General features: G+C 44.6%; 1 protein-coding gene across 2 annotated transcripts in view; it reads left to right on the top strand.

Moving 5' to 3' along the window:
- LOC139763541 (deoxyribonuclease TATDN1) overlaps positions 1-17,673 on the top strand; it is a 505,618-nt gene that overhangs the window by 117,795 nt on the left and 370,150 nt on the right. For both annotated transcript variants that reach the window (XM_071689740.1, XM_071689735.1), the window contains exon 3: positions 11,633-11,771. The gene's annotated coding sequence lies outside the window, so the exon portion shown is untranslated. The remainder of the gene's footprint in view (positions 1-11,632; positions 11,772-17,673) is intronic.

Genomic DNA, 17,673 nt, shown 5'->3' with positions numbered 1-17,673 from the left:
CTCGCAACCATACAACATTGTTGGAACCACTATTCCTTCAAACATACCCATTTTTGCTTTCCGATATAATGTTCTCGACTTCCACACATTCTTCAAGGCTCCCAGGATTTTCGCCCCCTCCCCCACCCTATGATTCACTTCCGCTTCCATGGTTCCATCCGCTGCCAGATCCACTCCCAGATATCTAAAACACTTTACTTCCTCCAGTTTTTCTCCATTCAAACTTACCTCCCAATTATATATATGTTCCCCTCGAAGCATTTTAATGATCCAAAACAAATACGCAATGATACGCTACACCCCGGAATACGAATCAGATCTACGCTTGCTATGAGCGAGGGAGGTGGTGGGTGGGGAAGAAAAAAATCTTGGCGTTGAAATGATATGTCGCCTTACCGTAGAGTTTCACACCGCCTTTGGATACGCATTCCCATTTTTTCATTGTCTTTACCTCAGGCTTAAAAAGATTTTTTTTTTTCTAAATTCTCTGTTTAAATTCTCAAAAGGAGTTGGTTACGTTTTGCTGTTGAGATGAAAGATCATTTCGAGTTTCTGGCTCCCCTCGAAAGGTTGTAGAAAGAGGTCTCTCTCTCTCTCTCTCTCTCTCTCTCTCTCTCTCTCTCTCTCTCTCTCTCTCTCTGTATCTATCTATCTACCTATCTGTCTATCTATATCTGTCTATCTATTCATCTCTCTCTCTCTCTCTCTCTCTCTCTCTCTCTCTCTCTCTCTCTCTCTCTCTCTTGTGTGTGTGTGTGTGTGTGAGAGAGAGAGAGAGAGAGAGAGAGAGAGAGAGAGAGAGAGAGAGAGATGCCTAGGCTGCTGTCCCTTTCCCCCTCCTCTGCCTCACCCACACGTAAGCTGATGGCATACAGCCCACAGACCATACCATCTCTTCACCTCACACTGTTTAACAACACGTAACCAAGTTCGTGTCTCGCTCTTCGTAGTAACTTAAGATCACTACACTTGAGATCAGGAACTCTCGTGGCTCCAAGTCTGCACTACGTCCAGGAGCAGGGGAAATGATGCATTCCTTCTGACTAAAAAAAAGAATAGAATATTCTGTGACGAGACCATACTTATGGCTTAAGCTTCACGCTGGCAGAGTCCGGTAGCATCGACCGACTCGTCCAAAATAAGAACTTCTGACCACGCCCCCCCCCCTCCCACCTCCCCCTAGAACCTTCCCACTTCCTCCAACCCCCACCCCTTTCCCCCACGTCAAAAACAGCTGGGAAAGACTCGAGAACACTCGAGTGATCGAGATATTGAGGCCAGAGCGCACGGCTCTCTGTAGAAGGGTGTGATGAGGAAGGGTCAGCAACCATCTATAATGTTTATCATCGTCGACTTTAGCCCCATGATCGTGCCCAAGACCTGTCTGACGAAGGGCTACCCGAGCAGCTGGGCCCCCGTGAGCAACCATCTATAATGTTTATCATCGTCGACTTTAGCCCCATGATCGTGTCAAGACCTGTCTGACGAAGGGCTAGCCAAGCAGCTGGGCTCCGTGCCAACCATCTATAATGTTCATCATCGTCGACTTTAGCCCCATGATCGTGCCAAGACCTGTCTGACGAAGGGCTAGCCAAGCACCTGGGCCCCCGTGAGCATAATATATATGTATATTGTCCCCGTGTCTTCTACCGCTCTGATGGGGTGGATGTTGGGGCCGTATATCACAGAGGATCACCCCACTGGAAAGGAATAGCAGGACCTTTGAGTTCGTGATGTCCCCGTCGTGTAGATCCTCAAAGAGAAATAGAGAGATTACTGTGGTGTGTAGGGGGGTGGCCTGAGCGTTCCTCATTAAGATGCTGGAGATGCCAAAAGGCATAGTGGGATTCGAAGCCTTGAATGTTTGGTACATATACTCGTATCTGATTCTGTTGAAAGCACTGAGATGTGCTATGATAGGTGATGCCTCACTCGCAAACAAATTTTTAATTGTATCCCGAACACTTTGTCTCTTATTGCCAACGGTGTGTTGACCCTTGAGACCAGAGTGTAACATGCTGGTGTCTGAAGCTCGATACACACAAGTGAACATTTCTGATAACAGGATTGAAGTGGATTCCTTGTCACTTACGTGTGTTTGTGTCTGTGAAGATTCGTTTGGCCCGTGCCTGGCACGCACGGAGGTTCATCAGTGGACGTCCCTTTCTCTCATGTGCCATCACGAACGCAGGTCGGATGCGTGTGTGTGTGGCTCTAAGGGTACGGGCACTTATAGGTACATGATGAACTATGTCTTCACTGTAATATACGAAAGCGCGACTGATCTAATGACTTTACCAGATAAGGAGGTCATTCAACACACTTAACTGGCAGTCAGACTGTTATATTTCTCTCTTGTGTCTCCCCTGATGATGTGATTATTACACGAAAGTGCACTTGGGAATTTATCGTGTTTCATTTTCTCCATAGGAATATATATATATATATATATATATATATATATATATATATATATATATATATAAAGTTTTGATAAAAAAAAATGAAATTGGATTTGCATAAAAGAAAAAAAAGTTTTACATAAAAACTGATATATTTCCACACATGAGCGTTTATCACTACAGCCTTAATCTCTATCGCCCACCGGCCAGTCCGTCTTCATTCCAGTATTAGATAATGTGGATCGCCGACTCCGGATAACTGATATCTATTCGTCGTCTCCGGATAACTGATCTTCATTCGTCGTCTCCGGATAACTGGCCTTTATTCATCGTCTCCGGATAACTGATCTTCATTCGTCGTCTCCGGATAACTGATCTTTATTCGTCGTGTCCGGATAACTGATCTTCATTCGTCGTCTCCGGATAATTGATCTTTATTCGTCGTGTCCGGATAACTGGCATTTATTCATCGTCTCCGGATAACTGATCTTTATTCATCGTCCCCGGATAACTAGTCTTCATTCGTCCTCTCCGGATAACTAGTTTAGCCCAGTAATTAACCGATGCTTTGCGTCATGCCCTCCCTGTGGTAAATCCCTCAATATCGCTTCCATGAAATATGAGTTATGAGGACAGTAAGTGTAGGCCTTACTGATACCCTAATGTAAGGTGTTTACCTCGCAGATGAGCCATGGTATCTTGAAACGCTTGTAAACGCTGGTTGGTAAGTGGTCGTAGAGGGGAGGGGAAGGAGAGAGGGAGGAGGGGAGGAGAGGGGAGTATTCGACGATAAAGGGGGGGAGGGGGAAGGTTAAGGCCCCAGTTATTTAACTTGCGATGGGCAAGGGTTATGACCAGTCAACAAAGGGCCACCGACTTGGGCCCGTTTCGGCGCCCCCTCCTCCAAAAGGGCTGTATGTTACCACGGGGGATGAACAGATGATGTGCTTGTGTGTGTGTGTGTGTGTGTGTGTGTGTGTGTGTGGTTTATCCGTGGGGTCAAATGACCTCGCTCAAGATAGGCGCCCTTTAAAGACACCCACCCGTTCTCTATGTGCAGGATCTTGTTTTTCTTTTATCTAGAAAACGAGAAGCAAAGATAATCGAGTGAAGATGATTGTTTTCTTTCTATTTGTATATATATATTTCTTTTTCGACCACTTTAGGGGAAAAGAAATGGTGTTTGATAGTGATAACCTGGTGAGAAAAATGTGTTAAGTTTTGTGTATGATGCCAGCATGTTGATGCTTGGCGGGTTTAACATAGGTGTATGAGTTAAAAGTCCGACCCATAGGTAGACTACATGGCTATAAATTCCCCTCCTCCTTCTGCCCAGCTGACTCCATGGAGCTTCCGACGATAACCTTATAACCTTTGATACTTCATCACCGCCCCTGGGGGACCTGTGGGTGAGAAGGGAGGGAGGAGGACAAGACGAAGGGAGAAAAAGGGGAGAAAGGTTGTGCTTGGGGATATATAAGGGAGGTAAGGTGGAGCAGGCTGCTGGAAGGAATAGTGGGTTGTGGATTAAGGTAAGGGTCAAAGGGGTGGTAAGGTGGAGCAGGCTGTTGGAAGGAATAGTGGGTTGTGGATTAAGGTAAGGGTCTAAGGGGTGTAGGGAGGAATGGGGGTGTGGTGAGGGTGAGGGCTGGCTGGAGGTAGCGAAGGGAGACGCCAGAGGAGGAGGAGGATGAGGAAACCAGAAGTGGGAATGGCACTGGGCCAGGTGCCTGGGACATGGCAAAAGGAAAGGGATATCTGGGAAGGGAGGGAGTGGAGTCGAAGTGTAAGAGGGATGGTGAGATATCATCCTGTGGAGGACCTGAAGAAGGGGCAATATAAGGCGAAGGGGGAAACTTAAAGGGAACATGATCAAAAGTGAGGCGATGCTTGGATGGGATATGAAAGTGGGAGGTGTGGTGTGGAGGGAGGGAGAGAGGTAGATACACGGTGGGAGGGGTCGAAGGGATGGAAGATCGACAAATGAGAGGTAGAGGGTCTGGGCTGGGGGGGAGAGAGAGAGAGAGAGAGAGAGTCCTGCTCGAGGTTACACACGCGAGTGAAAAGAAATGTCATCTTTGGCGAGCCTGTGTCAATCTGGAGGTCAAAGAGCTTCTCATTCCAAAGGAATCTACATTTCTCTGCTGCTGGGAGTAGCGGAGCCTTAAGCTGCAAGAACTACTGGGTATCGCCAGGAGATTCTTTCATAGAAAATAGTCTTTGGATGATATATATATAAATATATATATATATATATATATATATATATATATATATATATATATATATATGAGAGAGAGAGAGAGAGATGAAGAGATAGTATGCCTGGGGTGCATAGGTCACACATGTGGGAATGTTGACACACTTATCTTCATTATGTTCTAACTCGGTCCTCCCACTCCTTTCTCCCCCTCACCTGTCCCTCCTCCTCATCTCGTTCTTCTCCTCCTCCTCCCCCTGTCTTCCTCCCTGCCTCTCCTTCCCTTCTCTCGCTCCCTCCCTTTCTTCCCATCTCCCTCCCCCAACCTCCAGATGGCCTAGGAGAGCGACAGTGTGCCCAGAACGAATCTCAGGAGGTCGAAAGCAACGAAGAAATTTGAGAGTGGTCATCTTAAGTGCGAGGTGGCGACGCGTCGCCAACCTAAGGGCATAGACTTCGAAGTCATACCTCCGCAGGACGAGGAAAAGTCCCCTCCTCCGAGCTGGTCATCAGATGACTCATTGCCACCTCCTTATGGTACATACACCACGGTGATAATGTAGTACTCTCGTTGCTCCAGAGGTAATCCGTTGGTCATATTCAAAAAGCTATTGTAGACGCGACGATGTTTCTCGTAGCTGTGAGGGGGGATTTACTGTAGGTGAATAACCGACTCTTGAAGATTAAACGACCATTTCTACTCTCCACGTCTGATACGCTAGTCACATGACTGTAAATTGAGATAGTGTTAAATAAAGTGATTATGGGGGACTCGGTGCTCAAAGTTTATCTGGTGATATGCTTCCAAATAGTCTTTTTTTTTCTTCTTTTAGATGATCTAATCCTCGAAAGCGACATAGATGTTTCCTTTGATTAAACGACGACCTCCTCTTCCTCTTCTTCTTAGGATCGGAATGAGATAATCATCTCCTGAGGAGAGGATACAATACCTTGTTCATATATTTCACGAAAAATGTGAACAGTTATTATCCGGGGGTGTGAGGGGCTATCATGTATGTCCACGGGGGGTGCAAGGCCTCCTATGACCCAGTCGTGACCTCTATTGTTGGCTCTTTTTTTTTTTTTCGACTGCCTTTTGTGAGGATCTCGGGCTTAGCTTGTCCCTATGACTGGCGGGAGGCTCACGACCCTCGCTCGTCAGCACAAGGAGGTTGTAATGTAACCTTCGTGTTATTTTTGGGGGTTTGATGTTATTTGTGGATCCGTCCGTGGCGGCGTGGCATGTATACCCAACAGGTTATCTGACGAAGACAGTTGTACACGCAGAAGGTAAGGGTTCAGGTTTGGCTAGTGTGAGTCCGTTCCGAGAGCTGGTATGGTATGATGGTAGGGGATAGGTTTGTGTGAGGGGGATTGTGGGAGTGTTTGTGAGTAGGTGATGGTGCATGTTTTTGAGAGTATATTTAGCGTTGTGTGAGTTACATGATCGCGTTCGAGCTCTCGTCTTTATATACATTGTGATGTGCCTCCGTCTTCGTACAGCCAAGACCATCTTGGCGCCTTCGAAGGGATTTGACCATACCCCTCTCCTCTTTGACTTCTTTGCTCATGTGGTGCTCATACTTGCTTGGGGGGCGGGTGGCTATGAGTTACGAGTGGTCTCATGAGTTATACGAGTCTGGGTCCTTATCTCTCCCCTCACAACAGTGTACGAGCGAACGTGACGGATAGACGCACCAGGATCGCCACAACCATCTGATATCGTTACTTAGTGAACCTTTCTCTTAAGACGCTGCCATGGTTCCTCAATGGCCTCCTAGTTAGAGATGTTTACACGAGGAGTTAGAGCGAGATCGCTGCTAACTCTCTCTCTCTCTCTCTCTCTCTCTCTCTCTCTCTCTCTCTCTCTCTCTCTCTCTCTCTCTCAACTGAACGATCGGTACCGATACAGATGTGCGATACGATACGAGAATGAATGATACACACACACACACACACACACACACACACACACACAAATAAAAAAAAAGTTAACCAGAGAAAATAATGATGATATTGTTCAGCAGAACAACTTCATTAACTAGTCCAGTTATCTTTATTTATTTATTTATTTTTTGGTATATTCTTAAGGTTAATACGATAAAGATTTTCAATATGTCTTGTCCAATTATAAGAACGTGTCTTTTATCATTATTATAATTATAATTCATTGTACATCGCATTCTGTACCGTTTGTGCTCTTACACACACACACACACACACACACACACACACACACACACACACACATGCATTCAGTGGCATCCAATTTTCTTTTAACTTATGTATAGTGACAAAATCCACAATTTTTTTTGAGGGAGGTCCCATTCATCCACCACTCTCTCAACTTTTCTCCTACACATAGTCGATATTTTTCTCGTCAGTTTTGAAGAAACTTTTAGTTCGGAGATAGATTGAGGTGGATGCTCGTGGTGGTGGGGTAGCAATCATTGCTTGTTCTCCCTCCTCCCCTTTAGTGTAGGTAGGGTCGTGGCTTCCGTCAGTTTCCTATGACTCGTCTTCCTTATTGTGTGTTCTTTGTCTGCCCATTTTGGACCTTCTCTGTAAGGTCCAAATTGATGATGCTTACACGAATGTCGGTCTGTGATGGAGAATGTCTGGTGTTGGAGAATGTATAGTGATGGAGAATGTCTGGTGTTGGAGAATGTATAGTGATGGAGAGTGTCTGGTGTTGGAGAATGTATAGTGATGGAGAATGTCTGGTGTTGGAGAATGTATAGTGATGGAGAATGTTTGGTGTTGGAGAATGTATAGTGATGGAGAATGTCTGGTGTTGGAGAATGTATAGTGATGGAGAATGTTTGGTGTTGGAGAATGTATAGTGATGGAGAATGTTTGGTGCTGGAGAATGTATAGTGATGGAGAGTGTCATGTAGTGGAGAATGTATAATGATGGAGAGTGTCTGGTGGTGGAGGACCTATAGTGTTGAAGAATGCATGGCGATGAAGAACGTATGGTGTTGGAGAACGTATAGCGATGGAAAATCTCTGAAGATGGAGGATGTCTGTTGAGGAAGGGTGTGTGTGTGAGTGTGTGTGTGTGTGTGTGTGTGTGTGTGGGGTAGAAGCCATCTGGCGGGTGATGGCGAAAGAGGTCAGGCTTTTATAAAAAGGTCTGGAGGTCACCATGTATAGTGAACGGCGGTGAGGAGGTCAGGTGTGTGTGTGTGTGGCTGGCTGGGAGGGTGAGGAGGAGGAGGAGGAGGTCGGGTCGCTGGCACAATGGGTTCTCGGCCTTAGTGCCACGCCGACCTCTTCTCTACCTCGACCCCCATATGGTCCGGCCCTCAGCACCGCTAGCCCCGCCCAGCACCACACATAAATTCCCCTGAAAATGCGACGGTGCTAAAGTCGATACACCTTGACCCTCTCGCCATTGCACCTACCCTACCCGTGCCTCAGCTCCTCCCCTGCCGCACACGTCACCGGGGTTGCTCAAGGCGTGGTGTTGGGACCAGCGGTCACTGGTGTTCTCTGTAGCGTGGCTCCTACTTGGCGTCACGGGGGGCCGCTATGTGAGGGCCAGGGGGGGAAATGAAACACGATAAGTTCCCAAGTGCACTTTCGTGTAATAATCACATCATCAGGTCACTTGTGATCCTTTCCAATAAATATATATATATATATATATATATATATATATATATATATATATATATATATAGATAGATAGATAGATAGATAGATAGATGAATTGCTTTATCATCGTATATCTAGACAATAAATACTTAAAACTATCTATGTTTACGGTGTATGATGACAATACGGTCTGTGATTCATATTTCCGAAACATGATGCCTGAGATGTTACAGCTTAGTGTTATAAGGCGTTACTGCGTTATGAATAACGACACGTGACGCAGTGTTCTGTAACATTGTTGAGTGTGTGTGTGTGTGTGTGTGTGTGTGTGTGTGTGTGGTTATAATGCTTTTAGTATTGTGTAGCGTTACGACCTGTTGTGTTGTGAGGAGCTTTGGCTTCTATGGGCCTTCACAAGTGGTTGTGGCGGGGGTGGGGTTTGAGGAGAGGGGTTTGGTTGGGGATGGGTCATAGGTCAGATAGGTAATACACCTTGGAGATAGAAATGGGTAATTATGATTTTGATTTTGATGTTATCTTCCATTACACTGAGGCTGTGGGTGAGGGGGATTCGTCATTAGGTTGCTTCCAGTACCCATTAGTCATAGAGGAAAATGCATCGTTATAAACTGGACCTATTTTGTCCATCCCAGAGGTAAGGTACCTTCGCCATTCGAGTTTAGATGGACGACCTTTGGGCACGACGGTACGACCTTTGAGTACGACGGTACGATCTTTGGTCACGACGGTACGATCTTTGAGTACGACGGTACGATATTTGGGCACGACGGTACGATCTTTTAGCACGACGGTACGATCTTTGGGCACGACGGTACGATCTTTGAGCACGACGGTACGATCTTTGGGCACGACGGTACGATCTTTGGGCACGACGGTACGATCTTTGGACACGCCGGTACGATCTTTGAGCACGACGGTACGATCTTTGAGCACGACGGTACGATCTTTGAGCACGACGGTACGATCTTTGGGCACGACGGTACGATCTTTGCGCGCAACAGTATGACCTTTGAGCACGACGGTACGATCTTTGAGTACGACGGTACGATCTTTGGGCACGACGGTACGATCTTTGAGCACGACGGTACGATTTTTGAGCACGACGGTACGACCTTTTTAGCACGACGGTACGATCTTTGGGCACGACGGTACGATCTTTGGGCACGACGGTACGATCTTTGGGCACGACAGTACGATTTTTGGGCTCGACGGTACGATCTATGAGCACGACGGTACGATCTTTGAGCACGACGGTACGATCTTAGGGCACGACGGTACGATCTTTGAGCACGACGGTACAATCTTTGAGCACGACGGTACGATCTTTGAGCACGACGGTACGACCTTTGAGCACGACGGTTACCGAAGGCTTCAAGTATAATGGCGTGACCTGGACTTAAAGGTTCGGGTTAAGAGCCAGGTCATCATCCCCAGAGGTCGTGACGTCCTGCCTACCTACCTCAAGGGTCGTACCTTCCTACCTCTCTCCCTCAAGGGTCGTACCTTCCTACCTCTCTCCCTCAAGGGTCGTACCTTCCTACCTTCCTCTCAAGGGTCGTACCTTCCTACCTTCCTACCTCTCAAGGGTCGTACCTTCCTACCTCAAGGGTCGTACCTTCATGCATACCCACCTCAAGGGTCGTACCTTCCTACCTACCTCCCTCAAGGGTCATACCTTCCTACCGTCCTACCTCAAGGGTCGTACCTTCCTACCTTCCTTCCTCAAGGGTCGTACCTTCATGCATACCCACCTCAAGGGTCGTACCTTCACCTACCTCAAGGGTCGTACCTTCATGCATACCCACGTCAAGGGTCGTACCTTCCTACCTACCTACCTCAAGGGTCGTACCTTCCTACCTCAAGGGTCGTACCTCCATGCATACCCATCTCAAGGGTCGTACATTCCTACTTGCCTACCTCAAGTGTCGTACCTTCCTACCTTCCTACCTCAAGGGTCGTACCTTCATGCATACCCACCTCAAGGGTCATACCTTCACCTACCTCGAGGGTCGTACCTTCATGCCCACAAGTAAATCATCATTTTGCAGACGACCATAAACATTGGTACGAACAAAGTAAGTCTAAAAAAAAAACCAGAGGCAATGGGGGACTTGAAAAGACACCTCGTATGTATACCCCACCATATGTATGTATACCCCTACACAGGTGGTATGTATACCCCCCATATGTATGTATACCCTTACACAGGTGTAATAATTGTCAGAATAAATCACACTGTGATGAAGGGAAGGGAGGGGTGGTGCTATATACTGACCCTCAACACAGACTGCCTCCCGCCTACGTCGGGGGCACGGGTTCGCCTTATCTATTAATAGATCCGGCCTGATGGGATCATGGCCGAGTTTACAAGGGTTAGGTGAAGCGGGGATGAAGACGAGAGAGAGGGGAAGGGGAGGGAAATACGGTAAAAGATGCAGGAGGCGAAAGGTGGAGTGGTTGCGGGTGTGGGGTTAGGAGGGTGTTGATGCCTCCCTTCTGAGGTGATGAGATGTGTGTGTGTGTGTGTGTGTGTGTGTGTGTGTGTGTGTGGAGGCAATTATTTTGATAGTAGAGGGTCAGTGTTTTTTTTTTTTTTTGGGGGGGGGTGACCATGGCGCTATGCATACCTTTAACGCCCTGCCTCTCTCTCTCTCTCCTTCTCTCTCTCTCTCTCTCTCTCTCTCTCTCTCTCTCTCTCTCTCTCTCTCTCTCTCTCTCTCTCTCTCTCTCTCTTGTCTCCGGCGATGTCGGGCGGTAATAACTTGGTGTCTCCTCGTAACCCACTTTGCATACTAATGATGCATTGAAATCCATTTTCTATTTTTTTCCTGACCACTCCCACCTCTCTCTCTTGCCTCTCGTCTTTGTTCCTTGGTCTCATTTTTTGCTTCTCTTCCTCCCTTCTTCTTCTTCTTCTTCTTCTTCTTCTTCTTCTTCTTCTTCTTCTTCTTCTTCTTCTTCCTCCTCCTCTTATTATCCCCTCCTCTTCCTCTTCTTCCTCCTCTTCTTCCTCTTCTTTTTTTTCTCCTACCTCCTCCCTACAGTTCTCTCTCCACTCCTCGTGTTCTATCACTTACTGACGTTGTGAATTGTACCTTGTGTGTGTGTGTGTGATCGTGATCCTCACTGAGGCTGCCAAGGATAATCGACGTCTATAAAGGGAAGATCAATGTGTTTGAAAGAGTGTTGGATAATCTTTTTGGATTTATGACTGGCGGGCTGGAAGTATAAAGGACCCCTTCATCATTCATCATTTATTCCCTGCTTCTGTACCTATGCCTTGCTCCTAACTTCCTTCTACTTTATGAAAGTGTTTGTTTCACTTCCTCAGTTGTATTACATATATTTTTTCTTATTTCTTTTTCATTGCTGAGTTTTTGATATTTCTGTACCTTCTCTCCCATAACAGTGACCCTTGACCTTACCTCTCGTAAGGTCAAGCTGACGAAGAAGAAGTTGGTGGAGGTGATGCCTTTACGACAGAGCTGTCTCTGTGTGTGTCGCATGATACCAAAGCAGGCATTCGTTATCACACACTGAGGAGCAAGGTAAGATAGTGTGTGTGAGAGTTGCAATGTTATACCAATAGTGAGAGTTGCAATGTTATACCAATAGTGAGAGTTGCAATGTTATACCAATAGTGAGAGTTGCAATGTTATACCAATAGTGAGAGTTGCAATGTTAATACCAATAGTGAGAGTTGCAATGTTAATACCAATAGTGAGAGTTGCAATGTTATACCAATAGTGAGAGTTGCAATGTTAATACCAATAGTGAGAGTTGCAATGTTATACCAGTAGTGAGAGTTGCAATGTTAATACCAATAGTGAGAGTTGCAATGTTAATACCAATAGTGAGAGTTGCAATGTTATACCAATAGTGAGAGTTGCAATGTTATACCAATAGTGAGAGTTGCAATGTTATACCAATAGTGAGAGTTGCAATGTTATACCAATAGTGAGAGTTGCAATGTTAATACCAATAGTGAGAGTTGCAATGTTAATACCAATAGTGAGAGTTGCAATGTTATACCAATAGTGAGAGTTGCAATGTTAATACCAATAGTGAGAGTTGCAATGTTTACCCAGATAGTGAGAGTTTGCAATGTTAATACCAATAGTGAGAGTTGCAATGTTAAACTACCAATAGTGAGAGTTGCAATGTTATACCAATAGTGAGAGTTGCAATGTTAATACCAATAGTGAGAGTTGCAATGTTATACCAATAGTGAGAGTTGCAATGTTATACCAATAGTGAGAGTTGCAATGTTATACCAATAGTGAGAGTTGCAATGTTAATACCAATAGTGAGAGTTGCAATGTTATACCAATAGTGAGAGTTGCAATGTTAATACCAATAGTGAGAGTTGCAATGTTAAATCAATAGTGAGAGTTGCAATGTTAAACCAATAGTGAGAGTTGCAATGTTATACCAATAGTGAGAGTTGCAATGTTAAATCAATAGTGAGAGTTGCAATGTTAAACCAATAGTGAGAGTTGCAATGTTATACCAATAGTGAGAGTTGCAATGTTAAAGCAATAGTGAGAGTTGCAATGTTATACCAATAGTGAAAGTTGCAATGTTAAACCAATAGTGAGAGTTGCAATGTTATACCAATAGTGAGAGTTGCAATGTTAAATCAATAGTGAGAGTTGCAATGTTATACCAATAGTGAGAGTTGCAATGTTATACCAATAGTGAGAGTTGCAATGTTAAATCAATAGTGAGAGTTGCAATGTTATACCAATAGTGAGAGTTGCAATGTTATACCAATAGTGAGAGTTGCAATGTTTATACCAATAGTGAGAGTTGCAATGTTAAATCAATAGTGAGAGTTGCAATGTTATACCAATAGTGAGAGTTGCAATGTTATACCAATAGTGAGAGTTGCAATGTTAAATCAATAGTGAGAGTTGCAATGTTATACCAATAGTGAGAGTTGCAATGTTATACCAATAGTGAGAGTTGCAATGTTAAATCAATAGTGAGAGTTGCAATGTTATACCAATAGTGAGAGTTGCAATGTTAAATCAATAGTGAGAGTTGCAATGTTATACCAATAGTGAGAGTTGCAATGTTATACCAATAGTGAGAGTTGCAATGTTATACCAATAGTGAGAGTTGCAATGTTATACCAATAGTGAGAGTTGCAATGTTAAATCAATAGTGAGAGTTGCAATGTTATACCAATAGTGAGAGTTGCAATGTTATACCAATAGTGAGAGTTGCAATGTTATACCAATAGTGAGAGTTGCAATGTTATACCAATAGTGAGAGTTGCAATGTTATACCAATAGTGAGAGTTGCAATGTTATACCAATAGTGAGAGTTGCAATGTTATACCAATAGTGAGAGTTGCAATGTTAATACCAATAGTGAGAGTTGCAATGTTATACCAATAGTGAGAGTTGCAATGTTATACCAATAGTGAGAGTTGCAATGTTAATACCAATAGTGAGAGTTGCAATGTTATACCAATAGTGAGAGTTGCAATGTTATACCAATAGTGAGAGTTGCAATGTTAATACCAATAGTGAGAGTTGCAATGTTAATACCAATAGTGAGAGTTGCAATGTTATACCAATAGTGAGAGTTGCAATGTTATACCAATAGTGAGAGTTGCAATGTTATACCAATAGTGAGGGTTGCAATGTTATACCAATAGTGAGAGTTGCAATGTTATACCAATAGTGAGGGTTGCAATGTTATACCAATAGTGAGAGTTGCAATGTTATACCAATAGTGAGAGTTGCAATGTTATACCAATAGTGAGGGTTGCAATGTTATACCAATAGTGAGAGTTGCAATGTTATACCAATAGTGAGAGTTGCAATGTTATACCAATAGTGAGGGTTGCAATGTTATACCAATAGTGAGAGGTACACTGTTATACCACACGGGCATGATGATGATGATGATGATGAGAAAGTCAAAGGAAGATATGACAGCACACTGGCACACTGCTTAAGTGTTGAATGAAAACCAACATCATCAAATTCTCGTATATTTTGAATTCCTTACGTAAAAATCTGGGTTGGATTTTTGTGATTCGTAAATTCTCCTTTTGTCTATTTCTTTCATCTTTCGGCTCTATGTTACCAAGAGGAAGGGGAGACATCCTCTTTCGTCTTGTCTGAGGCAGGTCACGCCTTGTCTTATATAGATGATGCTGTTGCCATTGCGACGTGCTAGAATTGACCATCATATCTGCTCACGCCCATATCTCTGACTCATCTGTTTTGGTCCCTGCATAATGTTTATGAGGTGGTCGATGAGGTTTCCTAGTATGGTATGAGGGCGCCCCGTTGGGGGATGTGAACCAAACTGGTGCCAAAAGAGGCCTTGATGCCTCAGTGTTTTTTGGTAAGTCTTTTCATGATAATCCCCAAATCACTGACAGACAGAAAACCTATCTGGAGGCAGACGTCATCTATATAGATATATCATAGCCTAGCGGTAGCACTCCCGCCTGCTACGCAGGGGTCCCGGGTTCGATCTTGGCTGTTGGAGGTTTGTATGTTATATGGAAGAGCGCGTTCATATGCATTATAGTCGTGTGTATATATATATATATATATATATATATATATATATATATATATATATATATATATACATGAGACGCTAATAGCAAGTGTTAGCTGAATTAAGACTCAGAAGATATCAAAAGTCATACGTAAACTGTCATGACCTTTGACCCGGATTTAAGAGTGTCGTCACCTCGCTGTGTCAGCGTGACGTCAGACATGACCCCCGTGTATGTAAGGCTTTGAAAAGCGTAAATGAAACTCGTCAATGTAAATATCATATTGAAATTCTCTGTTGCCCAATCACGACTCCGTGGTGTTCTATGTATGTAACCAAGATTCTTCTCCAGACATTCATGATTCGCGTATGATTTCATGATTTGAATGGATGATTCGAGTATGATATTATTATGCTGAAGAGATGGGAATTCGAAGACAAGTTATAGAAAGATATTTTTTTTCGACTTAGATACTGGAGAATATTGTCTTTGGCAAAATATGAACATTCTCAAGCAAAGACTCGCACCAGTCTCGAAAAAATTATTTCCCTCCAACTTTTATTCGGATTCCCATCCCTTTAGCATAAGATAATAACAATTTCGAGTGTGTTTAATGCGTAAATAATCATTTAAGATAATCACTTCAATATGTAATCGTTAACGCTTACTTTCCGTCGTAAAGTCTCATCGCAAGGAAGTCGTCCCCTCCTTTGCGAAGACCACCTTTGCAACGTTCCAATAATTTATCACGTAGTCGTACCAGCCAGCCAATCTGCGTCGACGTGCGTCGCATGACACACGATCATGAGATGCGCAGCTTCGTCGTATTCGCAAAGTCGACCGCCCGTCGTCTGGTTCTTGAATACGGAGCACAAGAAGTAGATAGGTTGGCTCCTTCATCTTTAGCTGCGGGTCAGCATTGAGACACACGTCTGTTTATTTTCCTCTCGATGATATGTTAATACTTCGGTGTTGGGGGACGTCCAGGTATAGAACTGGGTGATGGGGGGTGTAGAAACTATAAGGAGATGGGGGAGATATAGATACTATAGGACTGGGAGGCGATAACATCGATGCTATAGGAATGGGAAGGGGAGAACGTAGATACTATAGGAATGGGAGGCGATAACGTCGATGCTATAGGAATGGGAAGCGGAGAACGTAGATACTATAGGAATGGAACGTCGATGCTACAGGAATGGGAGACGAGGACGTAGATACCATAGGAATGGGAAGGGGAGAACGTAGATACTATAGGAATGGGACGTAGATGCTACAGGAATGGGAGGCGAGGACGTAGATACCATAGGAATGGGAAGGGGAGAACGTAGATACTATAGGAATGGGACGTAGATGCTACAGGAATGGGAGGCGAGGACGTAGATACTACAGGAATAGGAAGGGGAGAACGTAGATAGTATATGAATGGGAGGCGAGAACGTAGATACTGGAAGAATGGGAAGGGGAGAACGTAGATACTGTAGGAATGGGAAGGCTGAGAGCCTAAATACATAGGAATGGGAGGCGAGGACGTCGATACTATAGGAATGGGAAGCGGAGAACGTAGATACCATAGGAATGGAACGTAGATGCTACAGGAATGGGAGGGGAGAACGTAGATACCATAGGAATGGGAAGGGGAGAACGTAGATACTGTAGGAATGGGAAGGGGAGGACGCAGACAACTGGTCATGCCCTTCAGTGTATTGTAGGGATGATGGGCCGGATGTGACTGGTGATGGTGGGTGGTAATTAGATACTTAAGAGAACAAGCTGTCAGGTAATTACCGAGGAGCTCTGATGGACTTAAGTGCTGGTCGAACTACATAGTGGTGATTAGCGGTAGTGATGATAATGGAAGTTATTACTTATGATCATAAGTTGGGTTACTGGTCTTATTTCTAAGTATAGCAGTTAATGATAATGATGATGAGATAGAGATACGGTAATTATGATATCGCATTTATTACTAATGATATAATTAAGTTTTACGGAAAGGCAGTGAAGCATCAACACGAATTCTGGCTATAAATGAGTTTGTAGTTTTTTGAAGTAAAACTCCACAACCGATCATAACTTCTCCTCGCATGAAAATACGAACGCCTGGAAACACCCAGAACCAGTAGTTACAACATGTGTAAGTAAGAAACTCTCGATAAATGATCGGTCTCGTTAGTAGCAAATTTATCGTATGACAGTGGCAGCCCCGCGGAGGGGGAGGTGTATTTGGGGTGGGGGGGCGCCGCAACCAGCGCCCACTTGGCCGTGGGTGGTGCTGGAAGGAGGAGGAGGAGGGACTTAAACGAGTGGTGATTAGAGCGTAATGATAGGGGTTATAACGCGAGATGATGGCCGGTGATGAAGGCGTTGGTATGACGCTCCTCCGCTGGTGACGGATTGCTGGAGCGCAGAAGGAGGGAGAGGAGAAGAGAAGGAGGAGAAGAGGAGGAAAGTCGCTAACGATGATGGTTGGTGAGGGAGGATGATCACTACCGTCAGCTGTGTAGTATTTGTGGCAGCAGCAGCAGCAGCAGCAAGGGCGACGCGTCGCTATGGTGGATGGCATGCTGACCAGTAGACTATGGTCTTGACTACATGAGTCGCTGCTTCCCTACAGCACGGGAGGCAGTGAGGTAGGGCACACCACGTCATGTGAGTGAGAGGTGTGGCCATTGAGGGACAATGTTTAGGGTGTCATCAGCTGATCGGGGGCCCATCAGCTGACTGGATGTAAACAAATAGTCTTTCGCTTTGCGAGTCGAGTGTTGCAAGTTATAACATTGTTGTTACTTTACTCTATTTTCTTTCTTTGTCCTGTCTTTAAGTGTCTGTGGGTGTCTTTGTCAGCCTTACCAATGGGTAACGAGCGATGATGAGGTCAAACTAGGGCACGGGATCTGATTTTTGGTATTACGTAAGTCATA

This window comes from Panulirus ornatus, chromosome 47 (genome assembly GCF_036320965.1).
Source record: "Panulirus ornatus isolate Po-2019 chromosome 47, ASM3632096v1, whole genome shotgun sequence".
Classification (NCBI taxonomy): domain Eukaryota; kingdom Metazoa; phylum Arthropoda; class Malacostraca; order Decapoda; family Palinuridae; genus Panulirus; species Panulirus ornatus.
The sequence above is the reverse complement of the archived record's forward strand: the minus strand, read 5'-3'. Positions and strand labels throughout refer to the sequence as shown.